Source organism: Tenrec ecaudatus, unplaced genomic scaffold, assembly GCF_050624435.1.
Source record: "Tenrec ecaudatus isolate mTenEca1 unplaced genomic scaffold, mTenEca1.hap1 Scaffold_554, whole genome shotgun sequence".
NCBI classification, from domain to species: domain Eukaryota; kingdom Metazoa; phylum Chordata; class Mammalia; order Afrosoricida; family Tenrecidae; genus Tenrec; species Tenrec ecaudatus.
The window spans coordinates 999507-1022739 of record NW_027459466.1 but is presented as its reverse complement, the minus strand read 5'-3'; positions in this window follow the sequence as shown (position 1 = coordinate 1022739).

The window sequence follows — 23233 nt, the reverse complement described above, 5'->3', positions numbered from 1 at the left end:
TGCCGTGGTTATGAAACCAACCATCATGCTGGAATAAGGACCAATCACGATGCAAGGGTCAGGGTCAATGGGAAAGCAAAATAGGGGCTGAGGGGAGCCAAGAGGGGTCGCTTCACTCAATCCCTAAACCTGATCTAATGTCACTAGACTGGGGTCTTCCTCACATCTCAAGGGCACCCGATTCATGATTGAAGTGAATTGTGCTTATTCAATCTTTGTTCTGCTTGCTGTCCTGCTGTGCTGCATCCTCTTCTTGCTTTTTTGTGCATGGCTCCCTCTGTTGTGGTGACAAATGGCTTGAGAGGGATTTGACATAGGGAGAAAGCCCACCCACATCAACTGTCACCAGAAGCAGACACTAAGTCCATTTCTCTCACCTCACAGAACTATGCACACCAGACACTGGTAGGGCTGTCTGGGAGGGGAACACTTAGTGCAGTGGTTCTCAACCTGTGGGTTGCGACCCCTTTGGGAGTCATATGACCCTTTCACAGGGCTCACCCAATTCATAACTGTAGCAAAATTACAGTGATGAAGTAGCAAGAAAATCATTTAATGGTTGGGGGAGGGGGGCATCACCACAACAAGAGGACCTGTATTAGGAAGGTTGAGAACCACTGCCCGAGTGTGTTTAGGACTTTGCTGCCCTCAAGGTCATCAGACATTCCTGATGGCAGAGCCACTGCAGGAAGCCCTTCTGGGAAATGCCCTGAAGACAGGTCTCAACCAACTCCACCCTCACCCTCTGAGATCCTAATCATAGGACGCATGGAAATGCTCCCTGCCTCTTCGAAGGCTGTAAGTCCATGGGAGCAGAAAGCCTCCTCTTTCTCCCTTGGAGTGGTGGCTGGTGAGTTCAAACTGCTCACTTTCTGGCTAACATAACCCACAGACCAGCTCCCCCTGAGCTCAGTTTGGTTTGCCGCACAGCACACATTGTTTGGAACCTTCTGAAATAGCTATGCACATGTGCAGGTTGGGGGGATTTCGCACAAGATGCAGTTTTCCACCCTCTCTTGGCAAAAATAATTTTTGCAAAAGGCTTGTATTCTCTTCTGGATCTGAGTAGCAGCTACTCTCATGAAGTCATAGCACATACATCCATGCTACAGTCCTCCCAACTCCCTAATGTCTTACGCCGAGTCTGCTCCATGCTTTTCTGTGTCCTACATGGCAGCTGTAGGCACCCAAGGCATGGGCTCTGCAGCCTGGGTCCAAATCTCTCCTTCCCACTTCCTCACTGTGTGGTCCTAGGCTCATGACTTTATCATCCTGTGCCACTGATTTTTCATCTGTAAAAGGAGGCCAAATAGAGTCCACACATAGGCTTGTTAAGTGGAATAATTGAATTATTATACACAAAAAGCTTAGAACGGTGCTTGGCATCTTGCAAATACTATTAGGTGGTTTAGCATAGGGACTGGGTCATCCATTACATATGCTCAGGTTCAAACTTCCGGCCAGGAAGGGGTGGTACACCTAGGTGGGCATTACACCTGGATTGGCCCATCTGGGCAAGGTGAATTCAATCCAGCCATTGGGGTTGACCATGACCGTCAACCATGCCTCCCTATGGAGGAATTGAAAAGGCAGGATCTTGACCGCTCCGATGTCTCCCTTCACCCACTTTTCTGTTGTCTGTCCCCCAGAGAGGAGGTCACATGTAGATACTTGTAATCAGTTCCCTCTTTCCAATCCACCCTCCCACAACCCTCTCAGTATCACCACTCACAAATTATCAAGGTTTTTTGAGGGATGGGGGAGCGGGGAGGGAGGGGAAAAATGAGGACTTGATGCCAGGGGCTTAAGTGGAGACCAAATGTTTTGAGAATAATGAGGGCAATGAATGTACAAATGTGCTTTACACAATTGATGTATATATGGATTGTGATAAGAGTTGTATGAGCCCCTAATAAAACGATTTTTTTAAAAAGAAAAAAAGGCAGGATCCCGGAGCCCACTGAGTGACTTTCTCTCCAGCAGCTTCTAGGTAGGCTGTGCCCCGTGAGGGGCCCCGAGGTGCCTGTGTAAACCTGAAACTTCTTCTCTCAAAAAACCCAGTTGGATCACAATCCAGGCTTCGAATTGCATTCTTTCTCGCGCGAAGCCAAGGCCTGAGGTATATCTCTCCCAGGAGAGATCTAACAATAGTATATCTTATTATAGCATTAGGAGCCCAGGTGGTGTAGTGGACTGTGCATTAAGCTGCTAATCGCAAGGTCGGGGGTTTGAACTGACTAGCCCGTCCGTGGGAGAAATATGAGATTGTCTATTTCTGTTAGGCAGTGGTTCTCAACCTTCATAATGTCCCCACCACCCTTTAATACAGTTCATGTTGTGGTCACCTGCAACCATAAAATTATTTTCATTGCTACTTCATAACTGTAATTTTGCTATTGTTATGAATTGGTTGACCCCTGTGAAAGGGTTATTTGATCCCCAGAGGGGTCGCGACCCACAGGTTGAGAACCGCTACTGTAAGGATTTAAAGTCTCAAAACCCCAAAGGGGCAGTTCTTTGTCCTATTGGGCCGGTATGAGTGGGAGTCAATAAAATGGTAGTTAGGTTTTTTTCTGCATCAGTATCAGATTCTGGTGGCAATCTCAGTCATCACGCATTGTGGTCTGGTTTGAACTCTGGTAGATCTGTGGGAAATGACTGCCCTGGTTTGAGGTGAGGGTCACGGTGCTTCAGTGGTAGATCTCTCATCGTCTTTCACCGGGAAGACCCGGGTTCGATTTGCAGCCAATGTGCCCCAGACTGTCAGTGAAAGTTTGTGTGTTGCTATGACACTGAGCAGGCTTCAGTGATGTTTCCAGACTGAAATAGAATAAGGACGAAAGACCTGATTATCTCCATCCACACATCGACCTATGGCCCTCCACGGTTGGCTTCCCTTCCCAGCCCTGGTGATAGCACAGACTGGCATAGTTTGCTCCGCTTCTCATGAGGTGCCCATGAGAGGCTGACTTGACAACCACGGTCAAGATCAACAGCTTGAACTCCTTTCTGGGTCTACAGAAACAAGAACAACCTTCTGAAAGGAGGTCGCATTGCTATTTGGGACTGGGAGAATGCCTTTGTGACAAGGATTGTGCTCTGGATCCCAAAGGCGACTTTTAAACACAGCCACATAGCAACTCCGGAAATTGCCATAGTAGAAGCCAGGTTTAAAAAAAAAAAAAGTTCTACTGGCTTGCTCAAAGGAGGCCAGAGTTGGATGGGGGTGGGGTGGGGTGGGGTGGGGTGGGAGACTCCTCTAAAAATGAACAAATTTGTTTCCTTACATATTTGTCATGTCCTTTGGGCCTGAAAGAAAGGGGGGGAAAAGCAGAAGAGAGGAGGAAACGGCGACTGACAGTCTCTTGTTGGTATTCCCACAGCATCCCCTCCTTAGGCACTTGCTGCCATCTCATCCAACTCCACTCAGTATATTTTCACCCAGCAATGATGCAGAAATGTCTGTGTACTCCAGTGTTATTGTAGTCGGGCAGCGTTTACGGGTTTGACTTTCAACTCAGCATGGCAGGACGTCTAGAAGCAATTATAACCAGCACCTGCTCTGTCTGTGCGGCGGGCAGGCAGTGACGGATCCCCAGCTTCCAGAACACTAGTGCCCCCTCCCAGCTCAGGATAATGACGGTGACACTCGGCCTCCTTGTTGTCTGGGGGAGCTCTAGGAGCTCTCCTCTGAAACCTCATATTATTGGCATTTCTTTGAGTGAGCACATCAAATTAGTGACTGTAAAGGAAGGTGTAGGAGATGATTATTGGTGACAAGACAAGCCTCAACCACCTCCAGAGAGCATGTCTCCTAAGTGCAAAGTATGGAGAGGGAGGAAACAATTGACCACAAATGGAATAGGCTCTGAGTCTCGCCACACAATGTATGTGCATGGTCACTGAGGCGCCAACATTATGGCTGGAGGACGGATATGGTTTGTGCAGCCGTGATTGCCATCCAGAACGTGCCGTGCTATTGTGAAAAACGATTTTTTTATTCTGAGCAAATCTCTGCTTCCACTTGCTTTAATGCTTCGCCAGAGAGCCAGGGACTCTGGGAGGGGTGGGGACGCACAGGGCTGGGCTGACCTCAGGAACTCATGTGTAAAGGGCTTTTTCTCACTTGGAAGCAGGCTGGGTTCACAGCTGTTCTTTCTGGTAAAGCTTGTTTCTGAACCTTGCCACGTCTGAGTCCGAAGAGGGAAATGAAGGTGACAAATGCTGCGAGGAGCCCTGGGCACATCTTGGCTATGGTCCTGCTTAAGTCTGTTTCATTTGAATCCCAGTTTTACCTTTCCTCCTTTCTGGGTTTCGAAGCATCAGATGGGTGCCAAACGCTTCCACGGACAACTAAAGCTGAACAAGGTGCAGGCAGATGAAGAGCAACGGGAGGTTGGTGTTTGGAAGAATGAATACTTGGGCTTCCTAGGCCAGTCCAGCTGGTGGTTAGAGCCCTGTTTCAGATTCCACTGAAATCTCCTAGTGTCCAAGGACCAAGTGGCTCCTAAGTCCAGAATTTCTGTTACATGTCTCACCAAGGAGAAGCTGGGCCCAAATGCATTGAAGAATAAAGCAGGAGTTTGGCTTGTGAATCCACTCTCTGATTCTGAAATTTCAAAGGCTCCGTGCACAGACATTTCAACACTGAAAGCACAGCAGGGAAAATCAAAGACTTGGGCTTCCTCCTTGCCCCTCTTTTAGGGCTTTTATGGTTTTCCAAGGCGCCTCCTAGAGCCGAGTGTTGTATAGGTCATGTTTAAATATGTCGTAGTTCTGAGGGACTTGCTGTTCTGCTTTCTTTTGCAAGGAGACCCGGTTTCTTGTCTTGTGGCCAAACACAGAGCACAGATGTCTGTGGGCCCCCTCCCTTTCCCCTGACCTTTGCTCTCTTCTCTGGATACCCTACTGACCTGTTCTCCCTTACAAGATCTGAACTGCTCACACACTTCGTTAAATTCTCATCCTAGCGAGAAGCATCCGAGCATCTTATTAGAGCCTGTATGAGTTCTGTTCTGGATGCCTATTTGTGTAATTTCAGGTCTCTGGCATGGAAACGTCCCATGCCCACAGACCCACACAGGTAATATAAACTCCAACAGTAGTTTAAGGTTTAAGGTGGTCACAGGGAACACTGGGGCCCGTGTCTCCTGGTGAACCCCTCAGGCTGTCTAAAGGGGCTAGTTCCATCTCAAAGAAGCCATGCAGGAATGTAGACCGGTTAGGTAGCAAGACAAGGGGTTGTTCCTCTCCATGCTTAGGGGGCCCCCTACAGGAGGTTGGAAGCCAATGCGGGCTAAGCCCAAGCCAGGAGAGCTTAATTGACGCCTCCCAGCTGAAAACCCTTAAAAGGCTGGAATCTGGAGACCGCCGCCCCTTCCCTTCAGCTGCTTCTCTGCCTTCCACTCAGCAGGGCTGAGTGTGCAGTGTCATAAGGGTGCCCGTGTTCAGTTTAGTGTAACGCCGGAACCTTCTTCTCTCATGTATATAAACCCACTCGGATTACCAACCAGGCTTTGGTGTGAATTTCTTTCCAGTGTGTAGCCAAGGACCGAGACATTTCCCACCCGAGAAACCTAACAGACCCAGACTTACAATAAACCCATATTTTTATTTATAAGGCAAGAGGTGACCAGGTCTAGACAATAATGGTGAAGAGGGCCCTGGGTTTGAGAAAGATTCTGAAGTAGAATCCATAACCCTTAGAAATGTATTGGCCTTAGGGGAGGGGCAAAGAGGGCTGGATTGAGAAAGTCTCTGGCATCCAGTTCTGACTTGACTTCTGGATCCTGAATCCTTCAGGGCCATGACCTTGCCCTCCAGCCAGACCTTCCAATAGCCATCTTCTCAGAGCCTTGTTAAGTTCTCATAATACATTACACCTGCCATCCTGTGAGCAGCTACCAAACCCAGGCACTTTTTTCAAAGACAAGCTCGCTCTCTCTACCCCTAAGAGCAGGTAGTTTGGGGATGATGGATATGAGATACCACAGAAGACAAATCTGTTATCTTCCATGGTGCACAAAACATGCTGTCACAACCAGGACTCGTGACAATCCCTCAGTTTCCTAAATTGCTTCACTGCTACTTTTTAATTAAGCCTCATTAGATTGTCATATATTGATAAGAGGGATGACCCTGAACTAGATGCATAAATTAAAGCTATCCTCATCCTGTGCTTTTATATGAATGTGTTAATTATTTTTGTCATTAGGGAGAATAATGGAGGGATGGAGCAATACCAAACGGAGTTTGACAAAGTGAATCCGTCACCCAGTGAGTCTGCAATTAACACCAAGGGACAAAGGTAGGATTCCCTGTAATAAATAACCTTCCTCCCAGATGCTAATGGAGACCCAGCAGGACCCACTGTTGTGTTGTCGCAGTTGTACACGGGCCCTTAGAGGAGACAGAGCTGGTGTTTCAAACGAGTCTTGTTTGCCCCCAGTTGGCTCACACATTTGTTTTTTAAACGGCATAATCACTAACATTTAAACACAGGGTGATGTCACGTAACAATCTGCAGCTTCTGAGAAATGGAGAGGCCCGACTTTGCTGGTTGACAGTGCAGAGGGACTGGGGGAGCAGTCAGATATGGTGATCAGAGTTTGGAATCCTTGCTTTCCAAGTACATGTGTCAAGGAGTTCAAGGGTTCAGAAATTTAGGAGGGAAGTTCCAGAAGACAAGTTTGTGTGGTCGATAATAAACCAATATAGGGGTTGAGATTTCAATCTGTTGGCTATTTATTTTGTGCTTGGTAGCCAACCAGCCCAGAATTCCTGACCTCGCCGACCTGTGAAACAAGGACCATTCCAGAATGACATAGAAGCAAGCACGGAAGCGAGGGCATCCATTACCCCGAATGCGTAGGGGTCAGGAACTAAGTGCTTTCTGTAGAACAGCTCCAGAAGGCAGACCTTCGGCTGGAAAACCTGTTAGGGAGCTAGCATAGGGACTGGCAGGCCTATTACACATGCTCAGAGGTCCAAGCTACCGGCTCATGAAGCAGTGGCTCACTGCATGCTCAGAAGTTCAGGTTTCCAGCCAGGAGGGGGAGCTATGCCTGGGTGGGCGCTGTACCTGCATTGGCTCACCTAGGCCAGGTGAATTCAATTCAACAATTCAGCCAATGGGGTCGACCCACGTCATCGACCACGCCTCCCTAACCGCTCATAAAACTCACGGGGATCCCAAACCAGGCCTCGGCGTGAGCTGTTTTTCGCGTGGAGCTAAGGACCGAGGCACACCTGTCCCCGGAGAGGTCGAAAAGAAGTGGAGCTGTGTGATTCGGAGCTATGAGGTAAGCCGGCCCCAGGAGTGGGCTCTCCCATGTTGGTCTCACGGATTGGGGGCCCCTCTGGGCTCCTTTTACCTCACCACCCTCGGGAGATTTGTTGGGTTGAATTCACGGTGTCCGTCTTTGCGCCGTTTCTTGCTGGTGTCCGTCTTTGCGCCGTTTCTTGCTGGTGTCCGTCTTTGCGCCGTTTCTTGCTGGTGTCCGTCTTTGCGCCGTTTCTTGCTGGTGTGCGGGACTTGACGTGCCTGCTTTCCCGGGAACTCGCCTGCCTTCCCGGGCTGCATTTGTGAGGGGGCTGGGAGGCTGCTGCCTGGAGGCTGGGAGGATTTTGACTCCCAAAGCCTTCTTGAGGCTCAGTGTATAAGGTTTATTTGGACGTGAAAACGGAATCAAAGATGCAATTAACGAAGTTTTAGAAGCAGGCCTTATTGAGAAGCTTGCGGGCGGGTTCAGCAACTCAGGGTATTGAGCTATTGAAGCCGCGCAGGGGGAAAAAATCCTGGCAGCGTTTTTATGCCCACTGCTGGCAGGCACAGCTGGGGAGGATCAAAGCTGGCGAGGATCTGCGCACACAGGTGCTTCAGAAGGGAGAAGGTTGTTAATCTTACCTATATGTCAGGGACGCGTGGAGTGACCATATCTTCAGAAAACATTCTGGCTTTGGGACGAGCTGGTTCCAGGAATTTGGGGTTGAGCAGGGGAGGGGAGGTCGGTTAGGGGTCAGCCTTGAGAGCTAAGATGGAGGTGCAGGACTCAAAATGGAGTCTGTTGTGCCAAGACCGGACATTTTAGACTGTGCCCTATAGGGAAAAGGGATGTAACCATTTCTGTAACTGCTTCCTGTGGGTAGTGGGTAAAAAGCAAGGGGAGGGGCTTTTCAGGCAGAGTACTGACAGTTGCGGCCTAGCACAGGGTGGAGAGGTTGGTATTGCTGGTGAACTGCTATACGGGTAATTTCGCGGAGTCGACTTTGCCGGAGCTGGATGAGACAAGGAGCAATTAAGAGCAAAATTATAACTAAAATTATGGGTCCTAGTATGGGGGCTAGGAAGGAGTACAGAGAAGAGTTCCACCAGGAGGAAGATCCATCTGTTCTGAATCTGTTGTTTTGCAGCTCTCGGTTTAGCTTGTTGAGGATCTGGACTCTAGTTTCCACAATCCCCAGTTTATTGATATAATAACAGCCTTCCTCCTGGAGGAAGAGGCAGGTAAAGCGCGGTGGTTCTGCAAGGCAACTTGGGCAACAGAGGTTATTTGTCTTTGCAGGGAGGCTAGAGACTTGGCAGAGGCATCGACTGCCAGCTGGAAGCATGCGGTAAACTTGTCTGCTGTGATGATAGTGTCCAAGGGCTCCGCCGCTGAGTCCTACTGCAATTGCTGCTGAGGCGAAGGAGATTCTCACTGCTATCGGGAGAAAAACTGCTCTTTTAGTTTGACGACTGTATACTTGGATGTATTTGTCCTGGAACTCAGCCGGAGTGTATATAGGGAGCTGCGGAACCAGAGTGATGGGTAGAGGTAGAATTGATGTTTATATGCATAGTGAGTGTATGGTTGCACCAAAAGAAAATTTTTTCTGGCCCTGTTAGTGGTTTGGAGGGGATTTGAGTGACATTACATGTCTGTGTCGATGGATTGGAGTAGCAAAAGGGCACTTGAGTGTTTTCCGGTTGGATGTACAGAGTGACGTTGGGGATGGTTATGGCTTTTGTGGTCTTTACGTTGGATGAAAATGACAGGGCAGGACCTGGTACTGCTACCAGAGGAGGGCGTTCTAGGGCCGCACACATGAAGCAGGTGGAGAGGTTGCCTAGTCCAGCAAAGTGGCGATGGCCAGTCCCTGCTGTAGCAGGGTGAGCCAGGAGAAGGGAGACTCAGAAGGTTTAGAAATTTAGTTAGTGAGTTGAAGGTCTTGGATCTGAATATTACGGTGGATGGTGGATTGGACCTGGAGTAGCGACCTCCATACATACAGTTTGGCGTCCAGAAATTTCTCTTGGCGAGTGGTGCACTAGGCTCCTGGAACCGGAGACGTCCACCGGCTATCCCAGGGGTCTGGGATTGTGAGAGTGTATTTAGATTGATGGTAGTAGAATCATCCCTGGGGACGAAGGGAAAGGTAATGTATCTGGCAGGAAGACCAAGGACACCCTACATTTTTCTGCATTCACTTTTTTGCACATTGGGTAGTTGCCTTCTGGTCATACAGGAAGCGTTTTAAAATCAGTGAAATTTAAGTATATGGGTGCTCTGCCCCCTGTGGGTGGGCAGTTAGCGGTGGCCAGCAAATAATCATAACACTTAGTGCAGGCGTAATTGGTATAGTTTTCAGTCAAGTAAAATCGCCAGGCAAAAGGGGAAATTATACTACGTTTAGCTGGCTGGCTTGGTGAGGTGAGTGAGGCAGAGAGACATAGGACCAGTAGACTGAGCAGACCACTGGGAGCCATGGTCAGAGTTTACTGCCATCTGGACTCGGGACAAATGTACCCAGGAATCTAGTCTAAGAACCTTGATTGCTGAGGGAGTGGTAAGGGACAGTGTAAGGGCCTTTCCACCGGGGTGCTAAGGGTTTGGGTGCAAGGGATTTAATTAACACAGCATCTCCAGGATGCACTGGTTTTTGGTGATCAGCAGAGGTCAGAGAGGGTTCAGGGATGGCAGAGTTGGCGTGTTGTCTAAGAAGGTTGTGGAGCAAGCACAAGTATGGAAGGTAAAAAGCTAGCAGAGGGCAATCGGTTGCAGGAAGAGGCGAGAAAAGGAAAGGTTGTCTGTAGAGTATTTTGAAAGGACTGAGGCCGGACGGCTCCTGAGGGGCTGCGCCAAGGCGAGTATAAGAGCAAAGGGTAATAGTTGAGGCCAAGAAAGTTGCAGTTCTAGGGAGAGTTTGGTGAGCTGTTGTTTTATGAGACTGTTAGCTCGTTCAACCTTACCAGAAGACTGGGGGTGTAGGCTGCGTGGAGTTTCCAGCAGATGCCCAGTGAGGCGCAAACTGCCTGCTGCACCATAGATATGAAGTCTGGACCATTGTCCGACTGAATTGAAGCAGGCTGGCCAAAACGAGTAATGAAGTCTTGAAGAAGGTGAGTGGCGACTATGCTTGCACTCTCAGAGGAGGTGGGAAAGACTTTGATCCATCCTGAAAATGTGTTCACCATAGTGAGGAGATATTTAAACCGCTTATGCTTTGGCATGTGGGTAACGTTTATCTGCCAGTCCTGTCCCAGTAGGTGCCCTTACATCTGGTGGAGCTGTTTATGAGGGTGTTGAGCTTTCTGGCTATTGGAGAGGGCACCGATGTTGCATTTTGCATGTACTGTGTTGATAGTACTCCATAGTCCAGTGGGGTGAAATATGGGGTTAGAAACGTGTAGAGAGCTTTTGGCCCGATGTGTGGAGAATTGTGAATATTGGTGATGATTGTTTCCTGTTGTAACTTTGGGAGAATGAGTAAGTTCTATTTGTGTACCCACCATTTTTGTTGAGGAAGAGAGCAATACTGGGTGTTTTCCTGTTCAGTGTAAGTTGGAGTGTAAGTGGGAGGTAAAAAGCATACTGAGCTAGGAGCGGGAAAGTTGTTGGGCTAAGTCAGTAACAGGATCTGCAGAGTGGGAGGGAAGGGGAAGTAGGGCCTGAGTGAGAGGGCGAAATGGAGAAGGTAGTCCGCTACCTGGAGCACAACCCTGGGCTCGGCGAGGGTTACCGGAGTCGAGGAGCCAGGGCCTCTTCAGTCCATGAACCCCAGCAGCTCCATACCTTGCAGCTATGTGTCTGGAGTTTCCAGGATCTCGGCACCTCGGCTTTGCAGAGCCGGTGGCAGAGCCAGGGTCGGGCAGTTCGACTTCCAGTGGCCTGGCTGTTTGCACTGCGGGCAAGGCTTGGTAGGAGGCTTGGGATTGGGGCAAACTTTTGCCCAGTGGCCGACCTGGCCACATTTGAAGCAGGCTCCTGGCGGTAGGTGCCGGCTCCCCTGGGGAGCGTGGCGATGGATGGGATTGCCTGCCGGCCTTAGGGCTGCTACCAGGGCTTGGGAATGGAGGCTAACCATCTGTTGGACCCTCACCTGGCAAGTGGCCTCAGCTGGCTCCTCCCAAGCGTTGAAAACTTTAAATGCCATTTTTACCAGATCCTGCATAGGGGTTTCAGGGCCCTCCTCAGCCTTCTTTAGCTTTTCTTTCTGATGTCAGGGGCTGACTGGAAGGTGAAGTGAGAGGCCAAAATAGAGGCCCCACTTTTTAGACCCTGGGTCTAAACGAGTGTACTTTGTGAGTGCCTCCTGGAGGCGGTTAAGAAAAAGAGCAGTAACTTCTCTCAGTTTTTCATAGTTGACAACCTTGTTGGAGACTGTTTCCAGACCTCTAATGAGGTACCTGAGCATGAGGTTTCTATAAGGAAGATCAGACGCCCGGCCGGGCTGGTAACTCCAACTGGGGTCCTCTATTGGGATGGCATGCGCCCCCAAGGGGACATTAGGGTCGATAGCGTGGTTTTTTTCTGTGTACGTTCCTCGGCAGTAAGGGTAGAAGCAAGGATCATTTGGATGCCATGCCAGGTTAAATCATACGTTTGGGAAATGTAGGTAAATTCTTTAATAAACTTAGAGGGCTCTGCTGAGAAAGAGCCCAGGCGGGTCTCTATCTGCGACAGGTCCTTTAAGGAAAAAGGGACGTGGACTTGAATGAGTCCCTATACACCTGCAACCTCTCTTAATGGACAAAGGGCAGCTGGAGGATTGTGGAAGCGGGTATGAAAGGCAAGCGGTGAGGACAGGAGAGAGCGATGGGATGGCGCAGCGGGCGGGGTAGACTGATAGAGCAGCGGAAGAGGCGCACTGAGGAGCTTGGCTGGATCTTCTGGGGTTTGAATGGCAGGTTCTTTCTGCTGAGGAGATAGAGCTAACCGTATTTGGCGGGCGGAACAATGGCTACAGAGGTCAGGGCGGGAACGCAAGTCCCAAAAAGCCTGCACATAGGGGACTTCAGAATCCTTACCAGTCCTCCTGCAGAAATTGTCCAGGTCCTGTAGAACGTTGAAATCAAAAATGCCCGTTGGAAGCCAATGTGCGTGGTTGTTAAGCTGGGACTGGGGCCAGGCAACTTGGGAGAGAAAAACAAGTATTTTCTTTCACAAGGTCTGAGTGAGAGGGAGAGACTCATCAGGGCAGCCATAGACTGATTTTGAACGTAGGCAAGCGCCGTGCCTAAAGGTCCTGGAGATTTGGGTGGCTCTTAGGGGACCCCAAAAGAAGTGGGGAGCCGCACACCTATCCCGGGTTTTTGGCACCAAAACACAAGGTCTATTTGGATGTGAAAACAGAATGAAAGACCCAATTAACGAATTTTTAGAAGCAGGCTTTATTGAGAAGTTTGCGGGCGGGTTCAGCAACTCAGGATATTGAGCTATTGAAGCTGCGCCGGGGGAAAGAATCCTGGAAAGAATCCTGGCGGCGTTTTTATGCCCACTGTTGGCAGGCACAGCTGGGGAGGATCATAGCTGGTGAGGTTCTGCACACACAGGTGCTTCAGAAGGGAGAAGGTCGTTAATCTTATCTATATGTCAAGGAAGGATGGAGTGACCATTATCTTCAGAAAACATTCTGGCTTTGGGACGAGCTGGTTCCAGGAATTTGGGGTTGAGCAGGGGAGGGGAGGTCGGTTAGGGTTCAGCCTTGAGAGCTAAGATGGAGGTGCAGGACTCAAAATGGAGTCTGTTGTGCCAAGACTGGGACACAGTGTTGTGCCGCGGCTCCGGCAAGCAGCAGGCCTGGGGGCGCCTGCGTCCACCCCTGTTGGTTTGGGCAGGACTCTGGCTGGGTGGCCGGCTCCAGGCTGGCTTTCGGCTAGGCCGCAACCTGCGGCCTCCATTTTCCCAGCCACGTGACTCCACTCTCAGGCAGAATGGCACCACCTGTGTCTGTTGTAGCTACACTCCATTCCCAGACAGCAAACCGCCCAGACTGCCGGAAAGTTCAGCAGAACAAGTTTCATTTCCTGCGCAGGGACCAGACCATCAGCTCTCTTGAGGGGAGACTGAGCGGCCCCCCAGTCTAATTTTCCAAAGGTTTTTATACTTTTGCAATGTGCAGGTGTGCAAGCAGGCAGAGCTCAGGAGCGGGGTATTGTGGTTAGCCATTCTTAGTTGAACCAAAACTGCTCTGGTCCTTCTCGCAAGCCTTCTGAACATCCATTTCCTTCTGTACGTTCCCTTGGGCTACGTCTGCACAGCCTAACTCCCCAGTATCAGCTAGTTCATTGGCAGTTCATAGCTAGTTTATTTACCATTCATAATGGCTTCTGAAAGCTCAAAATGACTTCTCTTGTCAAGGCTATTTAAGCTTTGCCCAGAGCTGCTATATTCTCTCCTGTTCTTAGCCAAGTTCAAATCATTGAATCTTCGGTAGCCAGCCCAGTGTATGGTGGGCTCAGCACTAAGAGTTTTGTGGCTTGTACTTTCTGTGTAAGGAATGCCACTAGCTTATTGGTTATTACTGGGCCAAATGTGAGGCTTAGCAGGAGGAGGATTAGGGGCCGGCTAGGGCCGTTCATAGGGTAGTTAGCCAGGCTGACCAATTAAGTAGCTTTTCAAACCAATTGGTTCCTCCATTTCTTTTCTTGACTCTTTGTTCTAATCCTTTCCTAACCAGGGCTCATCTATCTTTATTGATTCCCGAATGCTTTGCATAGAATTAGTTTCTCCCAATGCTGTGCACAGCATTCCTTGTTTCCAAAAGAGCAAGTCAAGCCCTCGGCGGGTTTGCAACACAACTGCCACAAGGGAGTCTAGGGATCTTTCTAAATGGGAGACAGGTTTTTTTTAATCCCTGTAGATCTAAAGCAATTTGCTGACTAAGAATCTGATAGTTTAAGTTTCCTTGTATTAAAGCAACTGACCCGACTGCAGCTAATCCCATAATCCCAAGCCCTGTTACCAGTGGGACCAATACTGGGGCTCTTTGAACTCATCCGGAAATTCCAAAGTTATCCCTACACCTCCTTCACCAGAACACAGGTACACTTGAGGACTAACATGCACTAGCACACAAATACCCGGGTCTGCTACTAATACTGGGGAAAAGAGACAGGGTGTTCGTCCTGTGGAACAAGTAAAGCAAGTACTCATTGGAGCAGATAACAAATTAGGATCAACATTTGGTTCAATGGGAACAGCTTGAAGGCAAAAATCTCGATATCTTGATATATTAAAGGGATACTTAGATGAATAAAAACACAGTCCTTGCCCTTGCAAATCTTTTAAAGGGAGCTTAGACTTGAGTCCATACTAACATCACCTATAGACTGCTGCTTTGTGTAATCCTTTTTACTAACATTTCTAATTGGATTACACTCTGTACCAATAGTGCTATTTGTACCTGTGCCTACATAGTAAGGGGAAGCAGGGTTCAGACAAAGCCAACAATCAGCTGTGAGGTGAGGATCTGAGTTCATAAATTGGAATACAGCATCCCGAGAATCAAACACAGAACCTTGAGGTGGCTCCTGAATGAGAAGGGCCCTGTGAGTTGGGCTGGCAGTGAACGGGAAAGTTACTGGAGAGTCTGGAGGGTGCGGCAAAGGAATCTTAATGACACCAGCTGTGGCTCTTCAGGATTTATCCCGAGGTTTGGGCCTTTGTACGGATGGCAGGTTGCCATATTTTACTTTGCTGGATAGAAAAGGTTTTCCCGGGATCTCTATCATTTACATAATTTTGAATTCCCCATGTTTTCCCAGGGAACCCAATAACGCTTGAATCCAATTCTTATTGGGTTACATTTGGAAACCATACACGTAGTGGGATCAAACCCTTCCAACGTGAGTCTCATTCTTGTAAAAATAATAGGGTCATCTTTAACAAGTTTCCACCCTGAAAATGATAGTTTCACAACCCCAAGCTGCACAATGATAATGTCCCTCCCCTTGGCAGTTAGGGAGTCCATGAGCCGGGCATATATAGACATGGTTTGTTTGGAGCCTTCTTTCTATAGAGGGTATTCGGCACCCATAGGACGGGATTCCAGTATAGGTCCCATTGTGCCCTTTACCTTTAAAGGATCCAGAATGCCAATTCTTTCCTAGCAAATCAAACAAATCAAAATGAAAACAGGGGGTCATACCCAGTATAAGAGGTTACATATTCACTGCTGGAGGTTAGAATAGCAGTCCACAGATGTGTTTCTGCTTGGGGGAAACACTGGGTGCTGTCAGCAATACTCGGAGAAAAACAATTAAGTTCTGTAAAGCCTTAATTTTGAGGGATTTTCCGTCTTTCTGGGTGTCCATCTTTTCAGGATATGCTCAGGGTTGGTTTTTTTTTTGTTTTTTTTTTACTTATGACTGATGAATCCACGGCCCCCTCCCCACTATTTTAACAGCAGTTGGTGTGTTGTAAGAATCACTTGGTATGGGCCAGTCCACCTAGGTTCTAAGGTGTCAGGTTGGTGCTTCTTTACCCATGTCCAGTTTCCTGGTTGCACGTTGTTGGCTGCCTGTTCCCTTTCCCTTGGTTAGGCCCAAAATGAAGGTGTCAGAGCAGATGATTTGTCTCTCACCTGTTGCACAGCCTGCAGGCACTCGATGAGGGAACGATTAGTGACTTCCATTATTTCTACTTCCTTCAATCTTGGGAGGATTTGGGGAAGGTCTGCCAAACATAAATTCAAATGGGGTCATGCTTTTCACATAGGGAGTGCATCGGACTTGAAGTAGGGCAAAAGGTAAAGTAAGGATCAACCCAGCTCTCGCAAGGTCCTAAATGCAACTTAACGAACAATTCCTTTAGGGTTCTGTTTATTTTTTCTACTTGCCCTGAAGAGCTTCCAGTTAATATTTAGAAGCATTGCTAAGACTTTAGTAATTTGAGCAATAAATGTTGGGCCATTGTTGGACCCCAAGGTGGTGGGAAGGCCAAATCTAGGGACAATTTTAGTTACTAATAATTTACACACAGTGGCAGCAGTTTCCTTCTTTGTTGGGAAGGCTTCCACCCATCCAGAACAGGTGTCTACGAACACCAGCAAATATCGGTAGCCATACTTTCTAAGTTTGATATCCATAAAGTCCACCTCCCAGAATTCTCCAGGACTACTATCTCGAGCTCGTGGTTGGGGTTGCTCCTTTTCTTTTTGGGGTTGTTTACCCGAGCACAGTGCAATCAACGGTGGGTGACATCTGCCACCCAGTGTCCAAGCCTGGGTATGTAAAAGTGCCTGAGAAGCAACTGAGACAGTTTAGAGAGGATCCCAAATGCATACCTTCATGTAGTCCTTGAATCAGATCTCTCCCAGAGCTTCTGGCATGAATCTTCTTCCATCAGGATGGAGCAGCCACCCTGGATGCTCCCAGTCTTTTTGGCAGGCCAGCTCTTGGCTTATCTTTAGATCATTTTCTGAGTATGTAGGTTGTGGCTGTAACACTGGGGATGGCATGGTCAAAGCCACTACCTTGGGGATTTGTGGCATAGTCCTGGCATTCGAGATCCACCGGTCCGGGGCACTGGTTAGGAGTGGTTCAACCATAGGTCCCCCTACCACAGCAATATCCTGTCCCAGTGTAAGCTTCCTACCTTCTATGACTAGGATGGCCGTGGCAGCCTCAGCTCGCATGCAGCTCAGCCATCCTGCAGCTACAGAGTCCAGTTTCTTTGAAAGATAGGCCACAGGTCTCTTCCATGGCCGCAAGTTCTCAGTTAGAACTTCTTTTGCTGTGCCTCTGGCCTCACATAGACAATTGGAAGGGCTTTACTCTGTCTAGTAGGGCAAGAGAGGTTGCCCATATGAGCGACTTTTTAAAGGATTCAAACGCTTGTTGTTCTACTTCAGTCCATTTAAGTTCTTTTTCCTTTCCCCAGTACTTGCATATAGGGGTTTCGTTGTTTTTGCAAATCCCAAATTCCACAATGGACAGTACCCCACAGCTCCTAGAAACTCTTGCAACTGCCTCTTAGTCTCAGGGACTGGGATTTTGAGGATCGCCTCAGTGCGGCTGGGGGACAAGGTCCGTTTTCCCTCCTCCAGTTGGTAGCCTAGGTATACAGCTTTATGGACACACAGTTGAGCCTTTCTTGCAGATACCCTGTACCCCAATGGGCCAAGGACTATTATCAGGTCCTTGGTAGCCCGTTGGCATTCCTCCAGGGTTTCGGAGGCCAGGAGGAGGTCATCTGCATACTGGAGCAAGGTGGTTTGGGGGTGTTCCTCCTTGTGTCCCTGTAAGTCTTCACTGGGTTGATGTGCAGGGGACACGGGTATGGAGAACAAAGCATCCTTTAAGTCCAAAACAGTATAACAAATTCAGTTTGACGGGATAGTACTCAGGAGGGTCTCGGGGTTTGGCACGTGGGGTGGCCCGTTTCTATCCTCTCATTTGCCTCTCTGAGATCCTGCACCGGTTGGAAGTCCTCAGTTCCCGGCTTCTGCATGGGCAGCAGGGGAGCATTCCATGTGGACTTGCAGAGGACCCAAATGCCTGTCCTCTTTAGTCTGCAAATGGGAACAGAAATACCCACTTTTGCTATCCAGGGAGTAGGGTTAGCTTGACACACCGGTGTAGCTGAGCTCAGAAGTTGTACGACCCCAGGCACCTGAAGTTCAGAAAGGTCTGGCAGGTTGTTCTCTGCCCAAACAAAAGGAATATCTTTTAGCGATTTATCAAGAAGTTCCTTTGAGCAGGTCTCTTCTGCTCCTTGATAAAACACATATCACTCTGACATTGGAGCGGTGAGCAAAACTTTTGGCTTTTCAAGTTCAAGGGTTAAGGTGGTTGTAGCAGATGAGAAAGGAATTATGGCTGCCATTTTTCATAACAAGTCACGATCAATTAGGGGAAAGGGGCATTGAGGCATTACCAGGAAGGAGAGTGTGTGTAACTAACTGTCTCTTGTGCTAAATCTGTTATTCTGGCCGTTGTCCATGGGTGTGCTTGGGTCTGCCCTGGGGCCCCTGTAATGAAAGCCTTTCCTTTTGACAAGGCACCTGTAGTCTTTTCTGAAACCAAGAAGGTGACCCCTTTGTCCACCTAGAAATTTACTGGCTGGCTCCCTACATGGAGAGTGAGCATGGGCTCTTTGGGGTCAAGTGAAACAGAGCCTGGACACCTTTATTCAGCTTCGAGCATTATTGTCTGTAGCTTCGATTTTTCTAGGCGAGGACTAGGCCCGTTCCCTCTAGTGGTGGCTCGTCTGCCTCTCCTGGGCTTTTCAAGGCACTGATTTTTCCAATGTCACTGTTTTGTATAGTAGGTACATGGATACTTCCTCAGGACTAGGCGAGTGAGAAGCGGGGTATTAGGGTTAGCCATTCTTAGTTGAACCAAAACTGCTCTGGTCGTTCTCGCAAGCCTTCTGAACACCCATTTCCTTCATGACATTCCCTTGGGCGACGTCTGCACAGCCTACCTCCCCAATATCAGCTAGTTCATTTACACTTCCTAGCTACTTTATTTTCTTTTCATGGTGGCTTCTGTCAGCCCCAAATGGCTTCACTCTTGTCAAAGCTGTTTCAGCTTTTCCCAGAGATCCTACACAGTCGCCATTGTAGCCGAGAGGTAACAGGATCTGTGACCATGGCCAAGATGGCACCCACCAGTCCAAACATGTGGAAGGGCGCTGCCTAGGGAGCTGGGTGAAGAGGCCTGGGAGTTAGCCCTGCCTGGTCCCGGGAGCCAAAAGTTTCCCTTATCCCCTCCATTCCCTTTGCCTTTCTCCTGGTTTTTCAAACAAGCTGCTCTAGCCCTATAACGCCAAGCACAAAATTGTCATAATTCTTAATGAAAACGTATCTGGTACCCAAATTATAGATGTGACAATTTGGTCACATTTCAAAAACTGAAAATTTTATGCTTTTAAAATATATTTTGAATGCCATATATATTGATAACTATGAAAGTAAAGAATAGAAACCAAAAAAAATTTTCCTAAATTTAAAACTTGAGGCGTTATAGGGCTAGTGTTCTTCCAGATTTGGTTTGTTCCTTCTTACAGGCTGGTTTTCCGTGGCCCAGGCTTAGGCCAATGGCGTTCGGAAGCCTAGGCGGAGTCACTGTTACCTTTAGGCTTTGAGTGATGCTGCTTCAGGCACTTTTGGGGACAGCTCTTACTTAATACACAGCTCCTCTGCCATGATGTTCCAGCCAGAAATTCCAATTTCCCTTAAGGTTCCCTGAGCTGCCACGTGTCCCTTCCCTTCAGAGATTTGAGCATCAGCCCCGCCAGCAGGCGTCTTGGAGGGCCTTGGAGCCATCCCAAGCAATGGTCCTCCTAGCCTGTTGTCCAGAAAAATGGTTGGACCTAAAGGTCGCCCTCGGCGACTAGTCCTTGACCCCTTCCCTCGGGCTGAGGCATGAGATTCAGGGCAACCCAGGGGTGCGCTCTCAAAGTGGGGGTTATTGACCTGGAGGCAGCAAGCTGTCAATCGCCTCCTTGTTTTGTGCTTTCTAGATGGGACTTAGCAGCTTGATGCTCAAGAATTGCCCCCTTGCATGAATCGTGTCCAATTGGGATAGAGTTGATACAGAGAGGCTGGGCAAACAAAAGCTGATAGATTCACTTTGCAACTCTATTTGGCCACAGTATCGTTTTGAGAAAGGAGAATGGTGGGCAGAGAATGGTACGCTTTCCCTTCCAACCGTGATTCACCGGGAAAAGTTCGGTAGAGTGCCGGGAAAGTGGGCGGAGATGCCAGGACTTAGAGCATTTCTCCTTTTGAGGAGCAGTAGGAGACCTTCATCCCCAGTGCACCCAGGAACCCCTAAGGCAGGCGTCCTCAAACTGTGGTCCATGGGGCACATGTGGCGCCATGCCATTTATCCCACACTCGGGGTGTTTTTGCTGCCACTGCCTGTCCTGCTTAGCAGCCGACTCGTGCAGTGTGCATAGGAATTTGTCCATAGGTTTTTTGAAAACCATAGTCTGGCCCTCCAACGGTCGGAGAGACAATGAACTGGCCCCCTGTGTAAACAATTTGAGGACCCCTGCCCTAAGGGATCCTGGACTTCAGGTCACTATTGTCCCAGCCCTGAACCCTCCCTGAACATTCTACCCCTAGTAGAGGCACCAGGGGAATTTGGTCCCAGGGTAACTTACAAGCCTTTTACTCAAATGGAACCCGAGAAAATTAAAAATGACACAGGCAGTTACTCTACTTTTGATCCCTGTTGAATCCGCCTGTAGCATCCCAATATTACAATTTAACCCTATAACGCCGAGCATGACCTTTCCCTAACATTTAATGAAATGAATATAAATGTATATATATTGATAACTATGAAAGTAATGAATCAAAACGAAATTTTTTTGCCCAAAAATTTAAAAGTGAGGCGTTATAGGGTGAAAAAGAAGGATGGTTCTTATCAGAGGGGCCAATGCCTTAGGATCATAAGTGAAGCGGTGATCCCACTGCACCCAGTAGTGCCCAAACCCTGGACCCCCCTAGGGGAAATTGTGAATGCTTTTACCCCCGTGCCGGTACTTAGAATGAGCAAACACACATGCCTGATAATCCTAAGATTTTTACTTACTTCCTGTGATACTCACCTACTTTCAAGGGCACTCCCACCTCACAATCCTAGCCTTGTCTCAGTTAAACTGTTCACCCTTTTGTGCGTTTGTTGTTTTTTCCAGAAGTTCTCAAGTTACCAAAGCCCCTAATCCAAGTGTGCCAGCTCCAGGACCACCATCTCCTGGACCACTTCAACCTTATCCATCCTAGCGCTGAATGGACAACCCCTCCCAGCAGAGCAGGAAGGGTGTGGACCCAAAGCCCCACTTCGCCCCTTTGCCAGCAGGAAGTAGCTAGAGATGTCGTCGCCCAGTACCCCAAAGATTTGGGTCCACATCTCTTCAGGGTGGAAATGTTAGGTAGCTAGCATAGGGACTGGGGTGTCCATTACACATGCTCAGAGGGCCCAGTTAGTGGCCCAGGAAGGAGTGGCACACTGTGCGTGCTCAGAGGTCCAGGTTTCCGGCCAGGAAGGGCAGGTCCACCTGGGTGGGCGCTGCACCTGCATCGACCCACCTAGGCCAAGTATATTCAATTCAGCCACTAGGATCGACCAGGGTTGCCCACCACACCTCCCTAACTCTCCTAAACCTCACTTGGATCACAAACCAGGCTTTGGCGTGAATTCTTTCTCACGCAGAACCAAGGCCCGAGGGATATCTGTCCCCAGAGAGATCTGACCAACCCAGGAAAGCTCTTTGGAGGCAGCAGGAGTGGACGTGACTGGCTGGTGGATACTGTTCAGATGCATGGCTTTCTGCTTGGAAGGGTTTTTAGTCTCGGCTGACAGGATCAGAGGAGGTAGTATGTCTGGATCACATAGTATCCATGTCCACAAATGAGCTGCCCATTCCAAAGTCCTGACAGTGCTTTTGGAAAACACTGTGCTTTGGAATGTCACCCCTTGCAGAGGGCAGTGGGAGGGGCTGGGACCCAGGTATGCTGCCCCTTGCTCCCAGTTGCCGGTTTCTGGATCCTGATTATATCTCTCACAGGATCAGTTAGTGGGCTTGTTGTCTGCCTCAGGCTTTGTTCACCGAGGTCCTACAGCTAGGTGGTGGTGTGTGTGCATGAGCAGAGGCTTCCTGCCAATCCCCCATGAGTTGAAGAGCTCCCCTGGTGTGGGCTCCGTGAAAGAGGTGCCCCAGACAGCAGGACTACCCAGGAGGGTGGGCCCTACAGGAACCGGAGGGCCATTCCCCCTGTGGAATGACCTCAGAGCCCCGCCTCTCTCACTGTCCAGCTGCCGGGGCTGTGGACCCTAAGCTTCATGCCTCACATAGGAATAGACACAGGGTGAGGCGACTGCAGCACCTGCTTTTGCTGGTCTAATCCAGCCTGAGATCATCCTAGCATCAGCCCTCTGCCAGGGTCTTTTTTTTCTCTCCTTTTATAGGGGCTCATACAACAATAACCACAATACGTGCAAACATCACTGATATAAGGCACATTTGTACATTCATTGCCCTCATTATTCTCAAAATATCTTCTCTCCACCCAAGCCCCTGGCCTCAGCTCCTCATTCCCCCCGCCCCCATTCTCACTACCCCTCCTCATAAATCCTTCATCATTTACTAATTATTATTTTGTCATATCTTGCACTGTCTGATGTCCCCCTTCACCCCCTTTTCTTTTGAGGTTTTATGTAGATCCTTGTCATCGGTTCCCTGCTGCCAGCCTACCCTCCCTCCACCCTCCCAGCATCCCCATTCATAACACTGGTCCTAAAGGGCTCATCCACCTTGAATTCCCTGTGTTTCTAGGTCCTATCTGTCCCAGTGTACATTCTCTGGTCTAGTCAGATTTGAAAGTTATAATTGGGATCTTGATAGTGAGGGGAGAGGAAGCATTGAGGAGCTAGAGGAAAGTTGTGTTTCACCGTTGCTGTCTAGTACCCTGTGTAGGCTTGTCTCTTCCCCAAGACCTTACTTAAGGGAATGTCCAGTGTACTGCAAATGGGCTTTGGCTCTCTACCCAGCATTCCCTGCTCATTCGCAATGAGATTTTTTTGTGCTGATGATGCCTGATCCCTTTGATACCTCGTGATCGCACAGGCTGGTATGCTTATTCCATGTGGGCTCTGTTGTTTCTGAGCTACATGGCCGCTTGCTTACCCTTCAGGCCTTTAAGACCTCAGACGCCATATCTTTTGATAACAGGGCACCATCAGCTTTCTTGACCACATTTGCTTATGCAACCGCTTAGACTTCAAGGAACGTGTCGGGAAGGTGAGCATCATAGAATGCCAATGTAATAGAACAAGGTATTCTTGCAATGAGAGAGTCCTTGAGTGGAGGCCCAAAGGCCATCTGCTACCTTAATAGGACACCTATAAAGATATGGACATAGGTGTATTTCCCCATGCTCACAGATAAATATATTTACATCTGTGCGTGCCTTTCTTTAGACCTCTATAACTGGCCCGTGCTTCCTAGGTCGCTCT